Source organism: Cupressus sempervirens, chromosome 11, assembly GCF_028749045.1.
Source record: "Cupressus sempervirens isolate cs-2001-9-10 chromosome 11, ASM2874904v1, whole genome shotgun sequence".
Classification (NCBI taxonomy): domain Eukaryota; kingdom Viridiplantae; phylum Streptophyta; class Pinopsida; order Cupressales; family Cupressaceae; genus Cupressus; species Cupressus sempervirens.
In genome coordinates, this window is record NC_143128.1 from 245,228,655 (window position 1) to 245,248,959 (window position 20,305).

The window sequence follows — 20,305 nt, forward strand, 5'->3', positions numbered from 1 at the left end:
GGTTGACCAATTTGATACCTGCACTTGCTCCCAAATTGCACCTAGAACCATCGAAGTGGAGTGTCCAAATCAAATTTTCCTTGGTTTTTTGACTTTATGCTTATTCATCCTTAACTTTTCTTTCACTAGAGCATTGACTGTCTATTTCTTAGGAATCCATTGTAACTTTCCTTGTGTAGGACTTGATGATTCCCCTTCATAATCTATGGATAGAGGAAGTGTATGTTTTCCTTGTTTATCTTGAATTTCCCCTATCAGTTCTTTTATGTCCTCAACTTTAGGTTCAAGATGAATGACTGCTGAAGTCCATCCTTTACCTTTCACATATCATCTTCTCCTTTGGACTTTAATCATCCCTGGAGGAGGAGAAGACAAACCTCCCCCATCTGAAGAGGTATCACTATATGACACATTTAGATCTTCAATTTCTTCTTTGATCTACCCTACTAACTGAGTTCAGTTTATATCACTTTGATCCCCTACAGGTCCCTTTTCTGGAATGTGGTTATCCTTGTTTTTCATTATGTGTGTCAGTACCTTTGCTATTGCTCTTGACATGATGAACATTCAAATTCTGAGTGATTAACTTTATGCAACTAACAAAATCCTAGAAGAAGGAGGATGTTGGGATCAACTTCCTCTCATAAACATTGTAAAATTAGTCACCATACTGTCTATGAACTATGTCATGGCTTCACTTTTGGGTACTAGCACTATAGGTTCTTCATTCTAATCTTGAGATATATAGGTTGGAACCATATCCAATACCATTACTTTGTATGAACCCAAATCCAATTGTAAGAATTTTATCTCATTCGAGACATTGTAATCTGTAATCATCATTTTCAATTTGGGCTTAACATCTATCTTGATTTGATTGTTCAATCATTTCCATGGAAACAACAATTGAGTGAAGTCTATAGAAAACCATCCTCTTAGACATTTCATCCATTCTTTTCTCAGAAGTAACCCATATATTTCTAGGATATCAACCACATGTATATCAATAACATCCTAAATATGAGTGTCAACTGTCAACTATATCCGCACATCTTTCAATACACCAATGGCTTTTACCTCTATTTTATCCATCTGTGTCACCACTCAATTAGAGGGTTGAGGACTAACTCCTAGCTTTTGAGCTATTGATAATGGCATTACATTAGACGAAGCTCTTGAATCAATGAGGCAATTATGAAGATTCTTCCCATATATCCTAATGGTAAGAAAAATTTGGGGTACCTCAACTTTGTCTTTGAACATTGTGGGCATCGCTTCTGCAACATTCACTTGTTGAGATACTATCTTTTGAGGAACAATATTCATATTGTGGGAAACCTTTGTGTGATCCAATGTTTTCATAAGAGCTTCTTGTTGTTGTGGAAAATTCTATAACATGTCAAACATGAACATATTGGCCTTAGTCATTTTCAAGTCCTCTACCGCATTGTAATTTTCAATGGACCAAGCGGGATTCTCTAGTATTGTTGGTACATTGACTTGATTCTGATTCTATTGTCCTCCATAAATTGGTCTTACCGGTGGCAGATTGTTACTTGCTCTTGGATCAGGTGGAGTTGGTTGTAAAGCTAGAGGAATTCCATCTGTCAAGGGGTCCTTTCTATTTCTAAGAATGTATGTATTTTGATTATCATTACGAAAGGAAAACATATCATCGTGCTTAAGGTCTGGTTCTTGGCTAAATGGCAATGAGAATTCCTCACTTGCTGGTTGTTCCACTTGTGCATTTTGTGTAGAATCACAGGATTCCAATAGCATAGCATTGAATTGTACAGTAGGAGGATTGTCATTTACTTGTGAATTTTGATTCATCTCTTGATTGCCATTATAGTATGAACCATCATTGTTAAGCGCATTTTGGCTATCATCGTACTGACTAATATCAACATATTGAATGCTGCTATTGTTGTTGTTATCAACAAGAATGCTTCCATTGTTCGGATGGGTGTTCCGTTATCGGTTCTACCTTTGGAAGCCATTTTTGCGATCAAGAGGATTGAAGTTGTTTCCTCTGTTGTTGTTTCTTGCATTGTTGTTGCTATTGTTCTTGTTGAAGTTCCTGTTGTAATTTTGACCAAAATTTTTGTTGTAGGGGCCAACATTGTTTCTTTGGAAGTTTTTATTTTGTCCTTGTGATAATCTAAGACATGTCATTGTTCATTTGTGACATAGTGTTCTTCATTTGACCAACTTTTGAAATAAGGTTATTGTTTGTTTCCATGGGAACTGTGGCCTTCTATTCAAGGAAAGCTATTTTTGGAGGCTCATACCTTGGATATGTTATCGCATGATTTTGTGGAGCGGGTGCTTTTTGTAATGGAATTGGATTCATAGGTATGAACTGGCTAGGCACTGTGGGTGCTCCCATGGGGTATGTTGGTATTGTAGTGACTGCTTGCATTGGAAGCATCATTCCTCCTCCATTAGGATTAGCTTTCTTAGTAAAGGTAATTGCCTCTACAAAGACTTTATCCAATGTGTTGATATTTGCTGCAAGAAGTCTTCTCAAAAAAATTGTAGTAAGATGGTCCATAGCATTCAAATAAGTCTAAATAGCGGCTTCAACTGGTATAGTGTATGACATTACCAGCTTGTGGTATGCCATATGAAAGCAATGATTGAAGCGTGAAACTGTCTCAGCTGGGTCCCTTTTGATTGATATGATTTGTTGATGTATCACAGCCAGATTGATGAATGTTTTGAATTGTTCCAAGAACAATTTTTCAAACGTGTCCCAATCTCCAATGCATCTAGGTGGAAAATTAACATACCAATTGAAGGCAATTTCCCCCAAAGAGTAGGGGAATAAATGAAGAACTACATCCTCATTAGCAACCTGCTTGTGGTTGCAAATTTCCTTGAATACCTTGACATGATCTTTGGCAAATTGTGTTTCACCATAAATGAATCTAGGGCAAAACTTCTCGGGATTCTTAGGGAGGTCATGGAGTGCACCTCTCAAGTTTATTGGTGAGTCTATGATGATTGTGAAAAAGGCCATTGGAGGGTTTGGTAGACCTAACGGTGGTTGTTGAGGAGTAGCTATTAGAATATGTCATGGTCCACTAGGTGGTTGGAGTGGAGGTGGAGTTGAAGAAGATGATGAAAGTTTGAATGGAAGTGGTTGAATTTGAGATGTTCCCTTGTCACTACGTGGTCTACAAAAGTGGGTAAGCTCGAGAAACTTGTGTGCACTTGGCATAGACCTTAATGCTCACTGAAATGGGGATTTTGGATCAATATCCTCTAGCTTGCATCAATTCTGGAAAATGTGCACCTTTGCAAAAGTACACTTTCTCACCTCTCTAAATTTTGTGCACCATAGAGTTTTGCGCACCTACGCACCTAAGAAGTTGTGGATCTGTGGACCTATGTACCTACAAAGCTATGAAGCTATGAACCTAAATTTCTCAAATACTCAAAAAAAATTCTCAACTTGTGTGAAGCACATATTTTTGTAGAAGTGAAAATTTTTGAAACTTTGACAAATTTTCTTTCTTTCCAGGAGTCTAAATGGCCCTCTTTCTAGCGCCACTTCTATTGGGTGGTCATTATGCACAAGGTCAATGGTAGGAATCCATTGCACAATTGCTCTCTTGAAAAGATAATCTTTTGGGATCAACTCCAAGGTTCAGTATTTGTCAGATTGTGACATACTAAAATTTGCTCAGTTGAAGATAAATGTGATTTTTCATTAGGAGGCCTTTGTTGGTTCTGTTTTGATCTCAGAATGAAGTAAAATCTATTCGTTGTTTAAAAAATAAAACATAAAAGAACAATGCTTTTGTATTTTTTGTTTGTTCAATGAATGCAATCTAACAATGTAACTAAAATGAGTTCCTATTCTAGCAAGGGGTTAGCAAAGAAAATAACAAAATTGAAAGAAAATAACATGAAATTGAAAACCTAACAAACATCAGCTATAGAAAACAACACGCTATGAGTTAAACTTTTGAAGAAATCGGTAGGAAACCAATGAAAATAAGAGTAGCACTTCCTAGAATCAACTGATGCAATTGTCGGTGAGAAACTTTAACAATCATATGATATTTCACCTTTCATCAAATCACAAGGCCATGAAAAGTGCACTCATGTAAGACAAAAAGTTATGCAAGTACAATTTGATGATCTCTTCTCGAGCTAGATACATCAGTAGAATTCATAAATTTGTAGCAAACACCAGAACTAAAAGATCACATAACCAGAAAAAATGCAATAAACCTTTGGCTCAATCACAATTCCATGAACAAAATTCACAAAAAATGTCACATTCAGGCAAGAATCACTACACTCCAAATGCGAGCACCAAAAGCATAATTTTATTGTATAATAATGACGGCCCTTGTTACATATTACAATTGGGTATTTATAAGAAATAGTCTCCTCAATTTTTGTCGAGAGTGAGAGATATCTTCATGCAATAAAATTCTTTTTAAAGATTAAAACAAACTAAATATATACAATCTAACATTTAATCCGGTGCTTAGAGGGACTCTATCCATATTTTATTCATTAATTGGATGCATGAGCCGTTTACATGTTAAAACAAAGAAAATATGAGAGAAGAAATAAGAGGAAGCCTTCAGTTGAAGTAGGAGTGTCTAGAGGTGCCAAAAATAGAAGCTAGTCCTTTACTAGGCATGTATCGAAGTTAAACTACCATTAGAATGTGTTCTCGTTGTACGAAAAGTGCTATTTTTGGAACAAGCAGTTAATTTTTGGTGCACCTTTGAATTGCAAAGCTGCGAACCTATGTACTTGCTGACCTGTGCACCTATGGAGCTATAGACCTTGATAGGGTCAAAATCTCAAAATTTTACTAAGTGTCAAAATTGAAATTCTGGCATCTGGGCTTTGTTCTTCTTCATCCTAAAGTTATGTTTGGATGTTTGCCCTTGAATTTCTCTATCATCTCAGCAATTTTAGCCCCATCCAATAAATCTAAAGCCTCATACTTTTCTTTTACCTTCTATCTATAATTGTCTACCTCAATCCAGGTGTCAACAAACTCCCTAAGTTTAGTATCCAATTCTAACAAGGCTTCTTCTATCCTCAAGGCTTATCAGATGTCCTCATCATCAGCAACCTCCACAAAAATCTTCCTGAAACTCTCCACTACTGTCTCTACAGGCAACAACTTTTCTCGTTTCTCATCTTTAAAAGTATCTAAGCATGCATCACTATAATGTCTCTTTGCTTCCAAAATTAACTCTCAGGCTTGGTCCTTGAGCCAATGAATCTCCTCATGTAATGTTTTCATTACCTTATTGCTACTATCTTTCCTATACAGTCATCAATCATGTCTAATTCTTCTCCGGTATATACATCAATCAAAACATAGTATATTTGGCCCTTTATGGCTTGTAGTGTTTGCAAATCCTTACTCTAGGCCCATACCTCATCCATGATACTAAAGTCCTACTTCAAAATTTCTACGATCTTATTCATGTTCTCCTGCATAGCATGTAGTAACTTCAAATTCCCTATGATGATCGTAACACCTTTCTCCTCAAAACTTTATTGCTACTCTTGACAAACCTTCAAAAATAGATCAAGTTGTACACCTCACCCTTCTCTAAGTATAGTGTTTTAGGTCTTCTCGGGGTGTTCAGGATCTAGAGGACCAACTACTTTGGCAAGATATCCATTTAGGATCTCAACCTACCTTCAAAGTGCTTGGAGTTCGACCTCATCTTGTTCCATATGCTTAAGAACCTCTTTGACTCCCAGAGTCATCATTAATTGGGTTGAATCTTGTGTAGGCCTCCCCAACATAACATCCTTCAATTCATAATCCTCAAGACCAAGACCTTCCACATTTGTGCCTTCAGGAGGGAGAGCCACTTGTGAAAATAGTTCTTGGTTCTATGCGTTGGTGAAAAATGTTAATGGCGTTGCCTCATGTGATAGTGACTCAAGTTTGTTCAAAATCTTTGCAATGTCACAAATGTCTTCCTCTGAACTACGAAATTGAGGCTTGGTACTCCTCATTATTTCCTTTCAAATCCATCTAGGGATGTTTCCTACTAAGGACCTGGCTCTTGATGATGGAGTATGTTTGGCAACTTCCTTCCCTTTGTCGCTCCTGCTTGTAGTCATATCTTGTTGGAAGGGCTCTTCTTCTGTAGCCTCAGTCTCAGTAGACCATGTAGCCTAAACCTCGGTGTCTTGGGAAGGTGGTTGAGAATATTCCACCATTTGTCTCCCCTTTGATACTTCATTGGTTTCCATTTGTACTAGTTGCTCCTCTAATGATGGTTCCTTCTGAACCTACTCTTCCTCTGAACTCTCAGGTGGAGGAGTCACCAAGCTCTATTCTACCACTGCAACTCATGGTAGAGATGAAGGAGTATCTGGTGGCATTTTTGTCTAGTCTTTTTTTTGAGGTTCACCTATCGGAGTGTCCCTTATCTTATCCCCAATCAATTTTGTGCCTACAGGCATGAAATCAAAATCTAACATTGAGAAAACATCATCCCTCTCTTCGCTTTGCTCATCCACCCACTATTGTACTTCATCTTCTGAAGAAGAGATTTCTAAAGGTTCTACTTGAGTGGATGGTGGGGTACCCATGACACTCTTTCTTCTTTGCAACTCTATGGCTCTAGCTAGCCGAGTTCTTCCCTATAGGGGAACTTATTCCTCTTCCTCTTCTAATTCCTCTTATGTTTCCTCTTTGTCTCCTTCTGGAATACTTTTAGGAATAGATGGGGAAAGCATCACTCTTCTGTTGATCCTTTGTCTTTGCTTCATTTGAATCTTAATCCTCTTCTTATGTTTCTTTGGGACAGAAGGAGAAGTTGGCTCTTCTTGTGTAAGAGGAACAAAGACTTGTAGAATCTCTCCTTCTTTTGGCTAGTTGGGCATAATAGGAGGCAATTTAGGTCCATCCTAGACTTGAGTAGCTCCAATTTCTTCAAACCCTTGTGCACTCTATTCTTGTTGTTGGGGAGGTGCCTGTTTTGTAGCTTGTCTTGCTTGAATCCTTTGAGAGGAGGTCCTCTTTCTTTTTTTCTTTTCCTTCCTCTCAGGAGGGTGATAATATCCAACTAGGTGATCAAGCTGGTATACTATCTCTAGCCTGATAGGAGACTGAGCCGCAAAGGTAGGAATTGTTACTTTGTTCCCTCTACCTCTTTCCGAGCGGGCATGTGCATGAAAGATCACTGTATTAGGAATTGGATAAAGAGGAAAAGGTTTCTTGATCTAATCTTTTGTCATTCTGATGACATGCCTCGCTTAATGATTAATATCATTGGCCTCCTCCTTGTCAACCTCAGCATTCATAATGGGTCTTTCACCAATTTTTTCCGCATTGAACAAGGGGTCCAATAACTCCTTAGAATCATGTTTCCTTATTTCCTTTGGGATGTTCAACTAGAGAGCCTTCTCTACTAGATACAAAGTCATCCTACAATAATCCCTAATGTAGACATCATAGTCATTTGTGGCATTCATCCAGTGATCTTCAACATCATCCTCATGATGGAAGTCCTTTCCTGCCAGACTCTCCACTCTCCCAACATTGTCAAAATAGGGCTGGGGAGAGTTGTATTCTTCAAGGGAATATTTCTCTCACTCCCACTCGAAGGATAGAATATCCTGCTTTTGCTTCACCTAATTTGGTCCAATGACCAATGACCATGCCCAGCAAGGTCTTTGTTGCCTCTTTATTTTCTCATATGCCAACTCAATCAATCAAAAAATCTCCAACAACACTAGTTTGTCACTTAGTTATCTTGGGAGATTCTTAGGACTAATGGAGGCACCAACTACCCGAAGATATGTGAACATCTTAAACTGGATGAAGTAGGCTCCAAGAGTTGTGATTTGTGCTTTGGCGTCATCAGATAACCACTTCCCATAGTCTCCCTCAATGAATCAAATGATCACAAAGATGAATGCGTCATTCATGATTCTGTATTCTTTGCTCTATGCTGAGAGCTTCTTCTTCACCAGCTAAGGGTAGACTATATATGGCTAGGCATTGGGATCCTGCATACTGCCTCTTTTGTACAAACCAGGGTAGTTTTTTGCCCCTGCTGCAAGCAGGTAAACCATGTAAGAAGTCGTGTAAAACTTCTTCTTGTCCTTCACCATCCTCAATTTCTCACACAAGTTTTCACTTAGTGTGGTGGCCTAGTCCAATAGTATCTCTGCTTGTTTGATGGTCTCAATGAAATTGACCATAAAGGTGCTAAGGTGGCCTGCTGCAGGTAAGCCCATAACTCTGCTCAAGAGAATGATAGAGTATCCAATGTCTTCTTTCATGTATCCCCGAGTCGTGTCTACTTTGCCTATTATTCTTCCCCAAGGCAGCTTCTCAAGGAGGTAAGAGGACTGAATGATGTCAATCACTTCCTGTTGGTATTCCCTATACCATCTCTTAGTTGCTTCATACAAGAGCCTAATGAATTGATCTGCTCTTGGAAGATGAAAGACCCTTTCAATGTTGTCGGGTCATAGGTCCAACACAACCTCTCCTGTGATGCTCTTGACTACTCTTTCATTAGGAGCAAAATGCTATGACAGGGCCATGATTAGTTCAGCTGATTGTACTAACATGGGATGTGAAGTTGTGTTCACTAACGCAAAACGAATTAGTCAGAATATGAGAGCTGATCTCTCGGTGGACTTGTTGCAAATTCTTAGAAATTCTCCCAAATCCGTGTGTCCTAAATCAGTATCTCGAATTTCTACGATGTCATCATGGAATCTTGACTTCAAGGGTACACCCTAGAACTTGAACATAATGGGTTTGGGTGCTACTCTAGATGTGTATGCTATTTGATCACCTACACGTCATAGGAAAAAAGGCTTATCAAGTCAACGTAAAAGTTTTGAATTGAAAATAAAAAAGAAATTGAAATGCCCAATTTGGGCATTTTTATTTATTTTTTATTTTCATCTTTTATTTATTTTTATTTTTAAAATTTTTATATTATATATATATTTTAAATATTTAAAACATTTTTTAAAAAAATGTGTGTGAAGGGCACAAGGTGCAGAGTGCGACACACGATGTGTGCGCACAGCTAGTGTTGGTTAGGGTTTAACGGGCATGCGTGTATAATGGCAGAAGGGCCCAACGTGCCAATGTGGTGCACATCACCAATGGCGGCACCGCGTTGTTGATTGGTGTGGGCGTGTATGTGGGGGCCTCATGCGCTGGGCACGAGCTGCCTGTCGTGCTTGCAAGGTAGCGACGTGAGTTTTCTCATGGCACCTAGGTTAGGGTAAAACGGGTGTGTGCACTCCTATGGAGGCCATTCAGCAGCATGCGGCCATGGGCGCAGAGTGCCAAGGTGCCATATTTTCGCTGCAATGTGTATGCACCGCTTGGCCATAGGCGGAGTGTTGCCATGTGCGGGCGTCGATGGAGTGTTTCCGCGGACGAGTGTGAGTGAAGGGGCTCGCCTTGTTCAAGTGGTCACTCCAACGAAAATGAAAAAAATGTTTAAGTGTTCGAAGATGGGTGTGGGGTTTTATAACCCCAGCATCGGGTGGGGTGCGCGATGCACTTCGGTGTGGGCACCTTGGCACATGAAATGCACTTCACTTGCGGCATGCTCTTGCGCACGTGAATGTTATTAAATTAATTTAAAAAAAAAAATTGGTTTTTTTCCAATTTTTATAATTTTTATAGTTTTAGAATTTTACGATTTTTCGTCCTTTTCAAATTTTTTATTTTTTGGTTTTTTTTCAATTTTCTAATTTTTTGTGTTTTTCTAATTCTTCATTTCTTTACTTTTTTTGTGTTTTTTAAATTTTTGATGATTCTAATACCTTTTCTCTCAACTCTTGAATTGTGAGTTCGAGAGTTGGAACTAAAGTAGGGGGTCCCCATTCCTAGTGAGGAATGGGTCATGTGTTGTGAGACCACAACAAGTCCCTAAGTAAACTTTAGTAGCATGTGGAATTAGGACTTAAGTCAAGAAATCAAATTTAATCATGTACCGAAAAACACAAAGTACTAATTGAGTTACAATGAATGTTTGTAAGGAGTTTTTCATCTCTCATGCATCCTCTAGGTGTCCAAGCATGAATCCATACATGACATTTCTTGCTTCACATATGCAATCCTTAGAAAGACTCAACAATGATAATCCACTCAACCATCCAACATAAACCATTGACATATTCCGACTCTTATAGATTTGGGCTCACACAAAATACAACTAGTGGTAAAATAAAATCATGTACCACAAGACCCTATGAATACAATACCCTTGAACCCTTGTTTAATATTGAGTACTATGTTTTCACTTTACTAAATATACTTCTCCACTACCAAATAACAATTTCAATGAAATAACCACATTAAATATACTTTATACTATTATAATACAATATGTAAAGTGGCCCTAGTAATGTTAATTCCTAGCAATACATGTCCATTTGTGCTGCCCTTAGTACACCCCATATAATGGTAAAACAATACATTATAAATATTACCCAAGATACACAACTCCTTATCTCAACTTAAACATCCACAAAAATAGAAGATAAAGCATACTTTAAACATCAAAATAAACACATGTGATTGATTGAATTTCCAACTAAATATTCAACACTCTCTAAAATATTTCATTAGAAAAAAATACATTGTCAAATTAATAGAACTATATATCTTTAGCTCTTTTAAAATATCATTGTGATTTTGCATTTCTTAAATATAATAAATGAAGAAAAACTTGCTGCATTATCTTATTTTTCTTGATCATTTTTAATACATATTTGACATCCTGATATGATCCAATGCCCTGAAGTAATTAATGTAATAGGTGGACAAGTGTAATTCTCATTTGTTGCACTGGCAACTCCCTTGTGCTCTACAACACTTGTATTACTATAGACTCTTTGTTTTTTGTGGTAGCACAAATCCAAACAAGTTCCTCCACTACCTCTCTCATTGATGGCCTTTCATTTGCATTCACTTGCAAACATGCTTTGGCTAACATTTTCATTTTCTCCATGTGCCTTTGGTTTTCCTCTTTCACTATGGTGGGATCTAAACTTTCAAAGAGTTAGTTGTCATTGATTATGGAGAGGAGATGTTTGTACAATGTGCAACGAGATCCTTATATAAATAACATAGGTTTTAGACCAATGAGAAGCTCCAAGAAAACCACACCAAATCTATAAACATCACTTTTGTATGTAAATTTATTATTCCTCATGAACTATGGATCTACATAACTTGGAATGCCTGATGTATACATGGAACTCAAATGTGTTTCATTAGAAGGTCGCAGACAAGAAATACTAAAGTCTACTACTTTTGGTGTGAATATATCTTCTAGCAAAATGTTTAAGGATTTTATGTCACAATGGAAAATGGGTTGAGAGGCTTCATGATGCATGTATGCTACACCTTCAATAATCACTATGGCAATTTTTTGTCTTCTTTCCCAAGGAATATTCTTATCTCGAGATTGTAAATGTTCAAAGAGTATCCCATTTGACACAAATTCATATACAAGTAAAGGAACTTGTGTGCAAAGGAAACACCCAACCTATTTCACTATGTTTCTATGATTTGTATGGGATAAAATCATAATTTCATTAATGAACTCTTGAGAAAATGATTTATGTTTTTAAATTGCAATGTGAACACTATTTGATAGAACCCATTTGTAGACAATTACAAAGCCACCTTTTCCTAACTCTATCGAGTAATTATTGGAGGCAATTTTTAACTCTATTTCAGAAAACACTCACAAGCTCTTTGTTGCCCCCATGGAAGATATGTGTTCCTACAACTCAATGCCTCCATCCTTTATGAAATTATTGTCCCCTACATATTTCAATTGATGCCTCCATAGCCACCAAAATAATCCAATAACTACAAGAACAACTCCAATGGATGCAAAAATAATGCCTATCGAATTAGTGAAGAAGAATTTAATTTAATTTTTTTAAAAAGATATAGAGAAACATAGAAATAATTGAAAGAAAAATGGAAAACAAAGACACTATAAATTTTAACTAGTGGGAAGAGATGTCTATAAGATGTAATAATTTTATAAATGAAAATATGCACATAAGGTAGCTATCAAAATTAAATAGTGTTCATTCGAAGAAAAGAAAAATTACACTACAACATTTGGGGTCAAAATAGTGATGGTAATTTGTGATGACAGTCTAATTTGTAGTGATTTTCATGCTTTTTTTTGCAATTTTTCCTGATGTCATTGCAATACAGATGTAAAGATCATAATTGTGATGCCCACATAAGTATAAACAAAAATAAATTAATAAAACACGACATAAATCATTCCCCATTTGTTTTGATTGTGGAGAGTTGTGCGTGAAAGGTGGAGAGCTTCGAACATCATCGTGTCCTTGTGCTTGGTGTATTTCATTCCTCTGATATGCCCTTGCTCTCTGATTTCATTGTTGTGATCTCTAAATTCAGTTGTCATGCCTTTGCTCTGTGATTTGGTTGTCGTGCCCTTGTGATCTCTGCATTTTGTTGTCATGCCCTTGCTCTACAATTTTTCTCTATGATTTAGTTGTTGTGCCCTTGTCATCTTTGTGTTTCATTGTCATGTCCTTGCTCTGCAATTTCGGTGTTGTGCCCTTGCTCTGTGATTTTGTTGGCATGCCCTAGCTCTGCAATTTTCTTCAAGGGTATGTAAATGTTGGTTTCTTTTCCTTCTATACAAGTATCTCTTCATATCTCCTTCTGAACATGTATATTTAGAGATCTTTTTTAAGGTGCTTATTACATCTTAGCTACACAACAAAAAAGTTGATCTAGCTACATACGTATTCCAAAATCCAAATAATAATAAAATAAAACTCACTCAACCCGTGCTAAGTGATTTACTTCAAGATCCTCCACAAAAATAATGTAGACCAGGAAAAATGGGCAAATTTTGCAAGAAATTTTACAAAAACATATCATAGAAGATATTTTAGAAATAAACTAACCATAACTAGTTAAATGGATCTAGTTGTTGATTAGCTGTGCAGATTAAAAATTCTTGTAGAACTGTCATTAGATTAGGTATAATAAAATAAACAATCAGTTGTTCCCAGCTAGTAGGATCAAATACAGTTTTCCAAGGTAATAAAATTGCATATGCAAGGAATTGAAGAATAACTTCAGTGAAGAGTTGAGTGTAAGGAGTTAAAGAAGAAAGTTCTTCTATGTATATGCCATAATCACGAGGCTCATTCCCTTGCAGGATCCTCTAGCATAATAACATTACCTCTAAACCTTGCAAAGGATGTTGAAGTGGTTCCCAACCTTGAAACACTCTTATAAGCATTTGATACTTGGGATCATCATGGGAGACTGTACCAATACTTGAAACACTCTTATAAGCATTTGATATTTGGACTGTAAATTCTTAAAGACACTTGCAAGTGATTCCAATGTCATAGTACCTATCACAACACTTTCTTGGATTCTATCTAGTGGCTCCCACAATAATCTCTATGTTGTCGAGCTATCGTTTCTATCGCGCAGTCTCTTTCTAAAGTTGCTCCTTCTCCTTCTCTTTCTAAAGCCACTTCTTCTCCTTCACTCTCCTACCTTAAATTTTGATTATCAAACTTATGAATATCTACCTCTACCTTATTTAAAATCAACTTCACATAATGTTGTAACTCTGGCATAAGTGTTTGATCATCAATAGCTTTCATTTCAGCATTCAAGTTTTCAAGATTGGTCAACACCTGCACTTGCAGACCTCTCATATCAAGCACTTTCTATACTGTTTCAACACCATGTTCTTGCTTCTGAGCTAATAGTTCTTTAGGTGCATTTTCTTATAAAACATTAATTTTGTTGAACAATCGTAAACACTTAGAAAGTGCATTGTTGTTTTCATGTATGTATGTATGTATGTATAATAATGAATAATAATAATGTTTTCATGTATGTCAAAATAATAACTAACATTACCATTGGATCATATAATTTTGAAGTCATCAACCTAGTTAATTAGCAACTACACCAATTTAACTATTGTTTCCAATATCATAGTACCTACTGCAACACTTTCCTGGATTCTATCTAGTGGCTCCCATAATATCCTCTATGTTTTCTAGCTATTGTTTTTGCCGAGTAGTCTCTTTCTAAAGCCGCTCCTTGTTCTCTTTCTAAAGACACTCCTCCTTTGCTCTCGTGCCTTAAATTTTGACTATCAAACTTCTGAATATTTGCCTTAGCCTTATCTAAAATCAACTTCATAGTGTCTTGTAACTCTGGTATAGGTGTTTGATCATTGATAACTTTCATTTCAGCATTCAAGTTTTCAAGATTGATCAATACCCTCACTTGCAGACCTCTCATGTCAAACACTTTTTGTATTGTTTCAACACCATGTTCTTTCTTCTGAGCTAACAGTTCTTCAAATGCATTTTCTTGTAAAATATTAACTTTGTTGAACAATTGTAAACTCTTAGAAAGTGCATTGTTGTTTTCATGTATGTATGTATATATGTATGTATGTATGTATGTATGTATGCATGTATATATACAGAGAGATCTTGTGCATTGTGGATTATGGATTATAAACAAAAAATAAAATAAAATACAACATTAATCATTCCCCATTTGTTTTGACTGATTGTGGAGAGCTACGCCCGAAAGAGGGTGTAAAGCTCCGAACGAGGGTGGAGAGCTCTGAACGTTGGTGGAGATCAATCGAGATCTAAGATTTTGTTGTCATTCCCTTGTGATCTCCATGCCCTTTCTCTATGATTTTCTTCAAGTGGAGAAGAGGTACCTATGTAAATGTTCTTTTCTTTTCCTTCTAAACATGCATCTCTTGTTCATATATAATAGCTTTGGTCAGATTCAAGGATAATTGATTATGATGATTGTATGCATATGTGCATGTATGTATGTAAATCAGTTCACTACGTGAACTGCTTTATATGCATACATACACACTTGCATAGTACTTGTGCTAAATTAAATAAATCATTCATGTCTTGAATTCACACAAGCAATTATCCTTGCATTCAATCGAATTTATTCATACCAAACTAAGTATGTGGAAATTGTACTTATAGATTATATTATCTCTTGGTGATTGAGTAAAGATCTCATGCATAATATTGTCCAGGTAAATAATCTAATGCATTCAGATTAAGTCATAATAGGATCAAGAAGATGATCCATTTATGTTACTTCATACTTGTTTTATTGACCATTTTGTTTAACATTATTAGTAATACTAGAATTATACAACTACAAGGTAAATGGAAAGCACAATAAGAATAGAAAATGAATTTGATAAGAATGAACTATATTCTCACCAAGAAGGCAATAGAATAGATATCATGGATAATAGTATATTGGAGACCTCTTGGTTATAACCAAGGTACAAATATAGGTGTTAATGAGACAAAAGATGAGCATTGTTATCTCATTACATGATAATCAAGAGATAATTTATCACACACTCGAGGTGGAATCACATATCTACTAGAGTTGGGCCATCCTCCAATGTGTAATAAAGTTTGTGCAACACATGCAACAAAAGTGAAAAGCAATAAAGTGACGAGTCCATAAAAGGTCAAAAAGTCAGCAGCGTCTATGCAGCTGACTAAATTCCTCGATTAAATTATTTTTAATATTATTATACAATTGTTTCTGATATTTTATTTAATAAAAAAATATAATAAACACCATTCGGTTACCAAAAAGTCCATCCATTGTAAATGAATGTGACAATGATAATTCCACACAATTTGGAAATGCTCCAACTACTCCTATTTAACAAAATTAAAATGCCTTAATTATACAAACAACATTTAATTATTGAATTACAATTTATACTTATCTTTTAATTGTTGTGAAAGTTGCTAAATGCAACTATGATAACTTGAAAGGTTTCTTTTCCTTGCAAAATAGAAAGGAGCATGGAAAAGGGGGAAGTTAAACATATATTTGGAGAAGGTAAGAAAGTATATTTTCCCCATTTGAGTACAAATTCAAATTAAAAGAGAAATTTCATAATTTTTTTGTTTATGCTTAGAGACCATTTGTAATTTGTGAGTTTTTCCATACAAATTTGCATTTATTTTGTAATTTATTTAAATCTCTAATGTATTGAACTATGAATTATTATTTGAATTATATTTCTTTTTCCATGCAATTGCCAACTCCTCAGTACGGTGGCAGAGGAACACTATTTTTATCTTCTCCATGTCAATCAACCAATACCGTGCTGCTTTCATCTCCCAGGAAATATCCCCAGTTTTGCGCAGATCATCCGTGTCTCTGGAAATGTATCTACCATTTTATTGCCCGCAATCCAACTACATCTAGATATTTTTTCTTGATTTTCCTTTCATGAATCTCCTCATCATTTGAACCTCTGCTCACGCGCCCAATGCTGCATTAAAGTTCGACAAAAGAACATTAATTGTGGCTTTAAGCATAAGATTATTAGTATCCTTTTAAAATTTAAGGAAGCCCTCTGATGAAGTTAAGCATTTAACAAAAGAATCCGATTTTGTGGGTATCCTGCCATTTTAGCAACCAATGAAATGAAATCTCTTGCAGGCATTTTGTCAAACAGTTTGCAGGTCTTCTGCACACTTCCATATTTTGCCGGCATAATTGCCAGAGCCCTTGCAACCACAAAATTCGAGACAAATCCCATTTCAATTATGCATTAATAAATGTTCATGCCCTGTTTCCAAGGTCCCATTTTGGCACAGACTGTAAGTACATTTGGCACATTTGAAACCTGTTCGGTACATTTGGCAAAACAGTATGACTGCCTTGTGAAGAAATCCATGTCTGCCGTATGCTGTCATACTCTTTCACCAAATGCAACGAAAGGTTTCCAATCTCCCAAACACTTTATGAGCATCTACCAAACTAGTACACTTAGACATACATGTTAATAAGCTTATTTGGAAAACATGTCTATGTATAAAATGCAGATCGCCTGAGTGTTGAAATCGCTTCAACTGAGCCTCTCTGCAACATAAAAATGGACGGCAATGGCATTTATGATGTCATATGAGCAATGGCATTCTGTAAGCATTGAGGGATTTCATTTTGAAATGTCAAATTTCAAACCCATTTCCTCATCCCCTGAGCTACTTTCAAATCTGAACTATTTTCTTCAGAGCATGAAGAAATCCTATTGACTAACAGATGCCGAGTGTTTGCGGGGGACGGAGAAAAATATATCCCAGAATTAAGAGGACAGGCTAAATAAATGATATTACGATTTATTTTTTGAGGCTATCACCATTTGAATTGCATTCATTTATATTATAAGTATTTATTACATTAATGATTCGTTTAAACTAAGGCTTATTGAAAAATGTGTTCTCTCGTATTATACCATCCTACACTATAGTTAGCTAGAAAAAATTAATTTCTTTGATGTCATATGTGTAAACAAGTTTTATCTGATTGGCTCATGTTATTTTTCTCGACAGTTTTTCCTTTTTTCTTACACAAATATTAGTTCAAATATTTGAGCATGACAACTGTCATTGTTTTACGAAGGTTACATGTCATTTGTTTCAATATTCAATACATGCAATGGCTGGAAAGGGAAAAACTTGTAGAATTGACATTCACTGTATGAGATGAGGTGTAGATTATTTAGAGAGTTCCTTGCATGGATTCCTATGATATTTCATACATTTTGAGAAGTTTCTTTCACTTTTGTCAATACTCACTCCGAGCCATTACACAAACTTTTGCTGGCCATATCGACATTCTCGAATTGGTCACTGTTTCAATACAAAACTCTGTAATTTTGCAATTCATGCACTAACTATGTGAGCAAACATCAATTAATGTAATCCAAATCTAATTCTTCTATTTTTATTTAATGAAATGGTTTTCCATTTTAGTATGTATCCATTTGGAAAAGATATTAATAACCATTTTTCAGTCATTCAACCTTGTTTGTTTTTTTCCCGATTTGAGAAATTCTTTTCATTGAGAAAACTAACTGATCTCCAATCAAAAAACTATTTGATAAGTTGAAATTTATTGGAAGCATTCATATAAGATCTATTTTATTTGCTAATAGATTTTAAGGAATGGCTGGAACATACATGCTAAATATAAATTTTCTCTTAATTTGTATGCTCTAGTTTGAAGGGAGACTTTAGGGTTAATTTATTGACTTAGGTTATAGAGAAAAAAATTTCCCTGATTTATTACAATGAGTTAATTTTTAAAAGACATGGTTCAATTGTTCTATGCTACTAAATTTTACACTAACTTTGCAGAATGTTGATTCTAGAAGAAAATTTTCACCATATTCAAAAGTGAGCATTAAAGTACATTTTGTCACTGTAAACTCTCTTTATGCACAGAGTAGTTCAATATCTTAGGGGATGAGAATTGTTAGTTTGCATGAGCGGTACTTATTGTGATCTCGTGCAATCCATTCTTGAGCTTCTCTTCTAAAACTTATGAAATTTATGGCGTGAGCACTTATTTATAACAAAATTGGGGGACAAATGCTTCAATGGCACTCTGAATGGTTGCCCCTGAAGATGGACAAATTTTAAGAGTAACGGTGTTAGATCTAGGGTAATGCTCACAAAATTCTGAGACCATGAGTAAGAAGGCCCTTGGCCAGCTCTAGGAAGGGATTTTTTTTTTGGTGTAGCATTTTCATTCAAATCAAATCATTATTAATAACTATATTTTAAATATATAGTTTTTCTATGCTTATTAGAGAATTTCAATTTTTAGTTGTAGCATTTTGGTTTTCCATAATTATATTATAGCCTATTTCAATAGTTTGTATTTTGTTTTAAATTAGATTTTTTACCTTAACAATATTTAGAGAGTTCCTTGACATAACACTCCTTTCAAAAATAAAAATTCACCATTATTTAAATTTAAAAAACACGAAGAAAGCTAAGCGAAGATGCTGAAAAAATTATTTAAAAATGTAAAAGCTAAGAGATGTAAAATTTTTATTTTGCTAAGTAGATTAAAAACAGTGACAGTGCAAGGCAAAGACAAACATTTATATTGCTAATATATTAAAAAGATTGATGGTGCAAGGGAACTCCAGTGGACATGAACAAAGTGCAAGCTTCTTTATAAATCTGCGCCCTTCTCATTTTTTGAGATGTGATCGCATCCAAACCTTTGCATACCTACTATTTTGAAACCCATCAATAAGGTATTCAAAAGAATACTTTAGCAAAATCAGGAGCAGTATACTTCAGCAGTAGAACTAGGAACCAAAATTGTATATGGACACTCTTTTAATTCTTTGTCTTTACCATACCATATTAAGCTATAGGTAATGTAAATTTCCCCAATTTTCCCTTAATTATTTCCATGTATGTGTCATCTATTTATTGTTTTGAACAAATTTAGGGAATTATTATGTGATTTATTTGGAAAAGTGTGAGGCCTCCAACTGCTCCATGAAGGCCAACTTGTAATCAAATATGGGGCCTTCTATATCTAAGGTCAATGGAGAACATGAGAGTTGGTCAATATTTCGGGACATAGGATTCTAATATTATAGGTCATCTCATGCTTCTATAAAATGTTTTCTTTATCTTCAACATAAGATTATAAGATATCAAAACATTTCTTAGTGCTTTTGTTTTCACTTTTTTGGGTGATGTGGGCACAAAATTGTTTGACATCAAGAAATTTAATCAAGTCAAAAATTGCGGTGCCCATTGATTGTCGAGATTTACTTATTTTGCATCTCTTCAACATAAAAAATATGTATGCAAAAGAAAATCTTACATTAGGTTTCTTCGTATCTTAAATCAGTTCAAATAAGGGTTTTGTTTATATGATATTAGGTTGTTGGTAATTTTTGCAATTTTTACTGCCCCAGGTGAGAAATTTTGTTGCGCCAAAATGAAATAATTAATATACCTCAGCAATGGGCTTGGATCTTTTTAATCAGGGAAATTTTGAATTGTCAAATATTCTAAAGAAAAAGCACTGGTTATGTCCTACCGGTATAATCCAACTATTATTTTGCATTTCTTTCATTCTTTTAGGTCAAAGACATTAATCTCATCGGCTTAACCTCAAGCAATAGGATTAAAGGTTTAGTTTGTGGGGATTTGAAAAATTTAAATATTTATCATAGTGATGGAAAGCCTTAACATAGGTTTCAATGTCAATAAATTTATTAATATAATTTTAATTGTTTGCAAAGGACATTATAAACAGTAAGATCAAAGACTATCTTATTCCCTGTAAGAAGAATTTAGTGGTTCTATTCTTGCCTTTTCCATGGACAGGGTATGGATTCAAAGATTTTCTCAAGTAATACTAAATAGGGGTTGTGATATT

At 35.4% G+C, this 20,305-nt stretch overlaps 1 pseudogene; it reads right to left on the reverse strand.

Moving 5' to 3' along the window:
- Window positions 1-16,649, reverse strand: part of LOC149529064 (T-complex protein 1 subunit delta-like) — a 69,048-nt pseudogene extending 52,399 nt beyond the window's left edge.
- Window positions 16,650-20,305: the final 3,656 nt, after the last annotated feature.